This window comes from Choloepus didactylus, chromosome 1 (genome assembly GCF_015220235.1).
Source record: "Choloepus didactylus isolate mChoDid1 chromosome 1, mChoDid1.pri, whole genome shotgun sequence".
Taxonomy (NCBI): Eukaryota; Metazoa; Chordata; class Mammalia; order Pilosa; family Megalonychidae; genus Choloepus; species Choloepus didactylus.
This window is the reverse complement of record NC_051307.1, coordinates 36,880,332-36,889,406: the sequence shown is the minus strand read 5'-3', so window position 1 is coordinate 36,889,406 and position 9,075 is coordinate 36,880,332. Positions and strand designations below refer to the sequence as shown.

Genomic DNA, 9,075 nt, shown 5'->3' with positions numbered 1-9,075 from the left:
TAGCAAATTCTCTCAGCATTTCTTTGTCTGTGAAAAATTTAAGCTCTCCCTCAAATTTGAAGGAGAGCTTTGCTGGATAAAGTATTCTTGGCTGGAAATTCCTCTCACTCAGAATTTTAAATATATCGTGCCACTGCCTTCTTGCCTCCATGGTGGCTGCTGAGTAGTCACTACTTAGTCTTATGCTGTTTCCTTTGTATGTGGTGAATTGCTTTTCTCTTGCTGCTTTCAGAACTTGCTCCTTCTCTTCTATGTTTGACAGTGTGATCAGTATATGTCTCGGAGTGGGTTTTTTTGGATTTATTCTATTTGGAGTTCGCTGAGCATTTATGATTTGTGTATTTATGTTGTTTAGAAGATTTGGGAAGTTTTCCCCAACAATTTCTTTGAATAGTCTTCCTAGACCTTTACCCTTTTCTTCCCCTTCTGGGACACCAATGAGTCTTATATTCGGACGTTTCATATTATCTATCATATCCCTGAGGTCCATTTCGAGTTTTTCAATTTTTTTCCCCATTCTTTCTTTTATGCTTTCATTTTCCATTCTGTCATCTTCCAGGTCACTGATTCGTTGTTCAACTTCCTCTAGTCTTGTACTATGAGTGTCCAGAATCTTTTTAATTTGGTCAACAGTTTCTTTAATTTACATAAGATCATCCATTTTTTTATTTAGTCTTGCAATGTCTTCTTTATGCTCTTCTAGGGTCTTCTTGATTTCCTTCATATCCCATACTAGGGTCTCATTGTTCATCTTTAGTTCTTTGAGTAGCTGCTCTAGGTGGTGTGTCTCTTCTGGTCTTTTGATTTGGGTGCTTGGGCTTGGGTTATCCATATCGTCTGGTTTTTTCATATGCTTTATAATTTTCTGTTTTTTTGGCCTCGTGGCATTTGCTGAACTTGATAGGGTTCTTTTAGGGTTTGTAGACCAGTTGAAGTCCTTATCTCTAATTTCTCAGATCTACAGGTTCGTGGAGTACACTTTCTCTAACTAACCAGCAGGTGGCGTCCACGAGCCACCTGTTCTCCACAAGCCAGATCTCCCCTGCTTAGCCTTTTTGGTGAGTGGGGGAGTGAGTCTTGTGGGGCCCAATTGGTGTACCAAGCTTGCGTGTGTAGTTGGTGTTGCCTGCCCTGTATGTGGGGCGTGTTTCTGGGCAGTCGGGGAGGGGGGGTGGCCCTAACAATCAAATCTCCCTGATGATCCTAGAGTTTTAAAGCTGCTGCAATAGTCTAATCCTTCAGTTCAGTCCTGCCACAGTTTGTCTCTGCCACTGACCCACAAGTCTTTGGTATTGGCGTATGGCTCCTGAGACTTGCAAGTGGGCCCCTCTTCCAGGCTGTGCACCCCGGGTCCTCTGTTGAGGGATGACTGTGCTATGTCACAGGTGAGTGCCGTCCCCCCAGGGCAGTTCTGGGCTGCTGGGCTGTGTTGGGAGGCTCCCAGTCTGCTCAAATGATGGCTGGATGGGGCTCTGTTAATTCACACTGCTCCCCCTTCCAAGCTCTGGGACATTCAGCTGAGGTTGCAGGGAAGGCTAATGTCCACGCCCAGTTTTGTGGTGTGTGCCTGTTATTTGAAGCACTTCCGTCACACTGGGTTGTCTGGGGCAGCTCTGGGCTATGGGGCTGGCGATGGGCAGGAGTGTTTCCTGTCCACCAGGATGGTGGCTGTGAGCGGACACCCCCCTTTTCTTGGGAAGTTGTGTTGTTTAGTGAATTTTCTCAGCCACTGGAATATTGCCTTTTGTCTCAGAGCTCTCTTAGTTCTGCTCTTGACTTGACGTGCCCAAATTTCAATTCTTTGAAGCTTTCTGTATTGAGCTTCTTAGAGTAATTGTTTTAGAAAAAGCAAAAAGGATTTAAAAAAAAAAAAAAAAAAAAACGGCCCTCCTCAGAGATCTAATGGGTTATTGAAATGCTAATAGACAAAGCAACCAGGGCCATTAAGGAAAGGTGCAGAGGGCAGAGAGATCAGCTTTGCTTCGGGATTTGCATATGCGCCTCAAGGCCTGATCTCCGCCCTTCCCCTTTCTGTGTTCACCAGAACTCGAAAAATCCTCTGCTTTTATTTTGGAGTTTTTCGTGTTGTTTTTTTTCTATGTCTGTCTCCTCTCTGCTGGGCTGGCTGCTCTCAGAGTCTCTGGTGTCTGGTCTCAGTCTATCTATGGTTGGAGTTTGAATCAGTAGAATGAGTTTCTGATAAGAGCAGCCACTGCAATTCTCCCTTCTCCTTCCCAGAGCTGACAGCCCCTCCTCCCCCGGGACTGAGCCTGGCAGGGAGGGGCACGGGTCCCCTGGCCGCAAAAACTTACAGATTTCGCTGATCTCAGCAGTTCCACGTTTTCATGAGTGTTGTATGAAGTATGCCCAAAGACAGATTGCTCTGTGGTGTCCAGTCCACGCAGTTCCTGGCTTTTTACCTACTTTCCTGGAGGAGTAACTAAAACATACAGCTCACCAGTCTGCCATCTTGCCCCGCCCTCCAACACATGGGCTTTTAACTGTTAGAACACAAGTTCATTGAGGGCGATCCATTATCTAATCCAAGTTCATATTCCCCAAAGTGACAGCATGCTGCCTTGACCATAGCTGACACTATTAAACCTTTGTTGAATGAATGCTGGCATTTGCTAATACACTGAATGAATGAATGAATGAATGAATGGATTTCCACTTTGGCTATGGTGATTATGGCCCCGAACTTCCTACCCCTTGATTTATAATTTTATGTCTATAAAATTTTGATAAAAGCATATTATTAAACCATACTCCCTACATTTAACGAAGTGCCTATATTGAGTTCACCAGCATTTTACAAAACAAAACAGAAAATTCATAAAAAAATCTATGTAAAGTAAGGCAACATATTTGTGAGTTTTATTTGGATACAAGAAACCTTTTTCTAATATTGGAATAAATTAGAAGAGAGAAGGCTGAGAAAAAAGGAAGCAAACATGCCAACCACAAAGGCTAACCAGTGGGTATATTTGTACATAAAAACTGGCTGTAGGGTTGTGGCAGCCAAGACAATAAAGGAAACACAATGGGTTACATAACTCACTAATAGAAAAGAAGAAAATATACTACTCTCTCAAGGAAGGCACATTTTTTTCCTGGTACAAAATTCAGAGCAAGTTCTCGTGTGGGTCTTAGGTAGGGAACATTGAGTAATTTAATGGACAATGTCCTTGTACCAATTTCACAGCAAATGCAGATAGGGGCCTCCTTTGACTCTTTCTTGTAAATGCCTTCAATAAAAGTTAAAGGCATAATATTAAAACATCAGGGAAGAAGACAGCCCTGGGAGGGACCCAGCAAATGTGGCGCCAGTGTGTGTTCAATTCTGTTCCCAGGGTGGAATGCAGAATGCTGGGAGGAGTGAAACACTGAGGTCTTGGCTGATATGCCCTATGTGTTAAGAGCTGAATAGCAGCAAATCAGTCAAGGTAACCCGCAGATGAAGGCCTGGGGCTGAGGTTTCTGGGTTGATGATTGAGTATACATTAGTAAGATTTAAAATCCAGATGAACTGGTGCTGGGTTAATGCAGAATAAGAAACTTCAGAAACAGTGCTGTAGCCTAAATCTCTCACTCCACCAGAGGGTGGAATGTGTGTGTGTGTGTGTGTTTGGGAAGGGAGGGCAGTTACCAAGTATGACTGACTTCTCACACTTCTCCACAAAGCTACTTCTAATGGCAGAGACAAGTTAAGCTATTACTGCTAGGATTTGGGATAAATTCCCCAAGAGCTGTGCCATAACTATACAATTCCTCTAAAATCTCAACCTGAGATTTCAAAATGCATATACGTTGACATTCTTATTACTCACATTTGTTTTAATATAAAAAATGTTTTAAATAAACTCTAAGAAGATTAGCTTCAAGTGCTATCGGGCCACCTCCCCCAAAGGTAAGCGTATCCCAGGTTGCATTGCACAGTCATGGAGTCCGGCATGGGTGGCTGTAACCTGAAAAACGTTCAAGGTATGATACCTCCTGTCCAGAACAGCCCAGTTAATGTTCCTGTGGTAAGCTGAATTCTGAGAAACGTGCTGCAAGAACTTATATGATACTCACAGCTTGAAACATCCATCAAGGGAAATGGCTTCCGTTTTTTCATAACCAATGCCGAGTACCTCTTCTGGATAGAGGTAAAATACTCAGACTCTCGGTCTTTTGGAGTCAAAATAAAAATAAAATTTGTTTTGTGAATTTTGTCATTCAGAAAGACTAAAACAGCGGGCCCGGCTGGCCAGGCTGAGCGGGATTGGCGCCCTCACCGGTAGCTGCGGCCCCTGACCCGCGCCCCGGCTCGCGGCACCCGTCCCTGGCCCGCCGTTGGGAGGAGGGGCGCCGGCCGGGGGTTGGGGGCCACCGCGGGGTGCACTGCAGGGGCGGTTGGGGTGCGGGGCGAGGCCGAGGAGGGCGCCTGAGGGGGCCTCGGGTGGGGCTGGGACTCCCGGCGACGGCCAGGGCAGAGCGCCCCTTCCGGAGGAATCCAGATCTTACGAAAGATGGATATGTTTCTCACACTAGATACTCAATATTATGTAGAAAATCTATTTAGTAAAATCTAAGCTGCCATGGAAGAAAGACCAGCAAAAGTTGCTATAAGAATTAGACTTCTGCTTTGCAAAGAAGTTCTTTATAATCATCAAGTTTGTGTGAGAGTTATTCCAAGCACCCAGCAAGTTATCATTGGGAGAGAGTTTACTTTTGATTTTATTTTTGGCAAAAATTCCACTCAAGATGAAGTCTAAAATACACGTATAAAGCCGCTAGGGCTGTCGCTCATTGAGGGCTATAACGCCACAGTTTTTGCCTACGGACAAACTGGATCTGGGAAGACACACACCGTTGGAGGAGGCCACGGTGCTTCAATGGTGGAGAGTCAAAAGGGTATCATTCCTCGAGCTATCCAAGAAATATTTCAAAGCATCTCTGAAAATTCTAACATTGACTATAATATAAAAGTATCCTTTATAGAAGTGTACAAAGAAGAGTGAAGAGATCTTCTAGAATCGTTGAAGTCACATTGAAGTGACATCGTTGAAGGATCTTTTTCACATCTGAGAAGATGAAAAAGGAAACACAGTGTGCCCTCGCTGCCGGTGAAGTAGTATTTAATCAGAAGGAACTGAAGGTGAAGGAACTAAAGAACTAAATGCAAATGATGGTACAGGAAAACAAAGGGCATGTTATATCTTTGAAAGAAGCACAGAAAGTGAATAGATTGCAGAATGAAAAAATAATACAACAATTTCTTGTGGATCAACTGAGTGAAGAACTAACAAAACTTAACCTGTCTGACTCCTTCAGATAAGGAAACATGTGGAGATGGGTCAGATACCAGAACACCCAAAAAGAGACCATATACTATACCATTTGATAACTGTTTGGGGCATTATATTTATGCCCCAGCAAAACCAGATTCCTGGAAGATCTACACAAGCCCCCCTTTACACTCTTTAGATAAAGCAGTTGCTGGATTTCAAACACGAAGTGCTATTAGGTCCCATAGAAGAACAAGATGAAGTTCTCCACCACCAATTTTCTGGTAATAGTGATGATGAAGACCCAGAAGGGCAAGAGAAATCTGGAATGAGATGATGTAGAAGTTGTTCATGGATTCAGAAGCCAGGCCCCTGTTTGTTCTCTTGCTGAATTGAATAATATTCAGGATGAAACAAAGTCAGGTTTGGTGAATGAAGACATAAAAGTTGAATGTCTCTAGGAAAGTCAGGAGTTGAATTTGCAAAACCTTACGACTTGCACATTTGGTTATTTAATATTGGGAAGTCAAGAAGTTTGGTTTTTGAATCTGTTCTATACTAAATTCTGTAAAAGGAGATCTCTAACCTCAAAGAGAATTTATCTACTATATGTATTTGTGTTAGTTTTGGTTGTCTGTGCAATCCAGCACTATTTCTTGCTTCCCAGCAGCTGCATCATTGATTTAAGTCAAGGCAGGACTACCAACCTACACTTGACATAAAAGCTGCTTACCATCCAGAAGCCATAGCAAGTAGATGGAAACTTTATTACCTGGCCTTGACATCCCTCGAAAGCTGAATATTTTGTTTTTTTCCTTAGCTATGCCTGTTCTCTCTTTATTATTGTAAAATAAGATACATATGTATGTGCCCCAGACAAAACTTTAAAAACAATTACTTATCTATCCCCAAAACCATTGTTTTTGAAGGTGGCATCTTGACAGGTTACACCGATACTTATTCTAAAAATAAAATAGGTCACCTTTTCATATTTATTTCACTAAAAAATTTGTTATTACCCACCTTATTTCACCAGAGTTAAACTCAAGTAACTTTTGGCTATCTCCAAATCAAATCTACCCTTAGAGGATAAAAATTTTCCCATCTTTGATTTTTTTTTTCAAGTCTGTATAATTTGGGCCAATCCCAAAGTATTGTCTAAGTTTCAGCAATGCTTCATCTATGCAACATTTTATATGTGGTATTATATGGGGGTGAATAAAAGTTGAAACTCCAAAATGAAAAAAAAAAAAAAAAACAACTTAGGACTTCAGAACTCATACTTAATGAGGCTAAACAAAAAATGAGAGAACTTACGATTAATATCAAGATGAAGGAAGATCTGATTAAAGAATTAATAAAAACAGGTAACATGCCAGGTCTGTAAGCAAACAGTATTCTCTGAAAGCAACAAAACTAGAGCATGAAGCAGAACAGGCAAAAGTGGAATTAACTGAAACACAAAAGCAGCTCCAGGAACTGGAAAACAAAGATCTTTCTAATGTTGCTTTGAAGGTAAAATTACAGAAAGAGTTCTGTAAAAAGATGGATGCCACAAAGCTAAGAGTGCAGGTTTTACAGAAGAAGCAACAGGATAGTAAGAAAAAGGCAACACTGTCCATCCAAAATGAGAAACGTGCTAATGAAGTAGAGCAGAATGTAGATCACATGAAGTATCAATAGTCACAGCTGCAAAAAAGACTTTGAGAAGAATATGAAAAAAGGAAGCAACTGGATGCAGAAATTAAGTGGGATCAACAACAAATCAAAGAACTACAGTTAAAAACAGATCAACAGGAGGAAGATCTAAAACATAAGGCTGAGGATCTTGATCCATTTATGATGAAAAGGAGAAAAGGATCATTTGGAAGTATAGACCACCTCCAGAAATTGGATGAGCAAAAGAAATGGTTCGATGAAGAAACAGAGAAAGTTCTAAACCAACACCAAGAATTGGAAGAGCTAGAAGAAGACTTAAAGAAATGGGAGGCCATAGTTTCTGGAAGGAGGCCTTGTTAAAGGAGAAGAGCTACCCCAAAAATAAAAAGTTGAAATCTAGTCAGACCTTAAACAAATATAGTTTGAAAATATCAACTTGCCTGAATTTGTTGGACCAAAAATTGTCTGGAAAAAATGTTCAGCTCCAGAACAGCACAGCTGAGGGGAAAATATAGATTTCAGAACACGTTCAAGCCCTCCAAAATGAAAAGTAACAACTACAGAAACAAACAGTGTGGATGAGAAACTTCAAAATGGTGGAGTATTGTCACCTGAAGTAAGTCAGTGTTCCTTGGAGCTGGAAGTGCTATATGATGGATCACTTGGATAATTTCCTTAGTTTTTGTCTTATAAAGATAAAAATGATAAATCTGGTAAAAAAAAAAAAAAACAAAAGAGACAAACAATAACTAACACATAGCTCTTGATATATGTAGATTGTACACATTATTAACTCAATCCTCTCAGTAACCCTAAGAGGTGAGTACTATTATTATACCTATTTTACAAAGGTAGTAATTGAGGCACCGAGAAAATAACTAGCTTGCCCAATGGTTACATAGCTGCTGGGGGGATAAGCAGGGATTTGAATCAGGCAGTTGGACTCCAGCATCTTTCTTTTAATGATGATGCTAAGCTTATTCAAGATCATTTTATTCGGAATCTTTTCATTCTATAAAGTTGAGTTACTTCAAGTCTATAATAATAACTAACCAACTATGGGTGGCCTGGAACTGTCATTGGAAATACGTCTGGGCCAAAACAGCCCCAAGTACAAGCTTTAGGAAAACAACTACACTCATTCTCTCTCTTGGCATCCTGCTTTGTTCTCTCCATTTCATTGTGTGTCTCTGCCTACTTTACTTCAGGCATATCCCATCATGCCCTATTTCACATGCTCCATCTCTCCATCATACCTTTCTGCTTTAGCTCCCATTTTTAACTGGAACAGTCACTCAGGGTTTCTGGTATGTATTCCTGAGAGGAAATCTTCTAGCTGCTTTTTCCACCTCAGGCCACATCACCTTGAATTTGGTACCCATGTCTGTCTGGTCAGCTGTGACTGGGAGAACTGGGATCTAGTGCATGGAAAATAGGACTGTTTAAGGAGAAGAGGCTTTGGGTGAAACATTTCCCTTTCCTGCAGGGCAGGCTGTCTCAGACTCATCCTGTGCAATATAAAGTTGTTGTTGTACTCTACATTTCTACTTCCTTGAAGAACTTAGCTTGATCAGTAACCGTTTGTTCTTCCTTTATCAAATATCTCTTGGCAAGTACTTGTTAATTCATTTTGTATTAAAAAGGGAGGTTATTTGGTTTCATTGGTCATCCGTGGCTTGTTCAATTCCCCAGAGTTCTTGATCAGTATAAAAATGACCTCTGGGTTGCAGTGAATGGACACTTTGATGTATTTTTAAATGTTTGGAATGCTAGCTATAGTCAATTCAAGTTTTCATGCCGGCTCTTTCCCTGCTTACTCAGAGTTTCTAATTACAAACAGTTCCCAATGATCATCCCTACACTATATCTTAGACTTTTTTTGTTTAGCTACTGTGTCACACCACCACAGTCCCATGTTTCCCCTCCCCCTCCTCCACCATCACTATTGATTTCAAATGCCTAGTGTCTTCTTAGGGCTTTACGTAAGTGTTTCCTATCCCCTTAGCTATGTGATAATTTAGTATAGAAATTACTTTGTATTTGTAGGTAGACAAACCTGCCATGAGATGAGTGGTTTGGTCCAAAACTTCTCAGAAAAATCTCCTGTTCAGTGGAAGTAATGGCTTTGCTTTTGTTTGTACTG

The 9,075-nt window shown here is 41.1% G+C and overlaps 1 pseudogene; it reads left to right on the top strand.

Annotated features, from left to right (window-relative positions):
* Nucleotides 1-5,077: 5,077 nt before the first annotated feature.
* On the top strand, nucleotides 5,078-7,602 carry LOC119507147 (annotated as a pseudogene).
* Nucleotides 7,603-9,075: the final 1,473 nt, after the last annotated feature.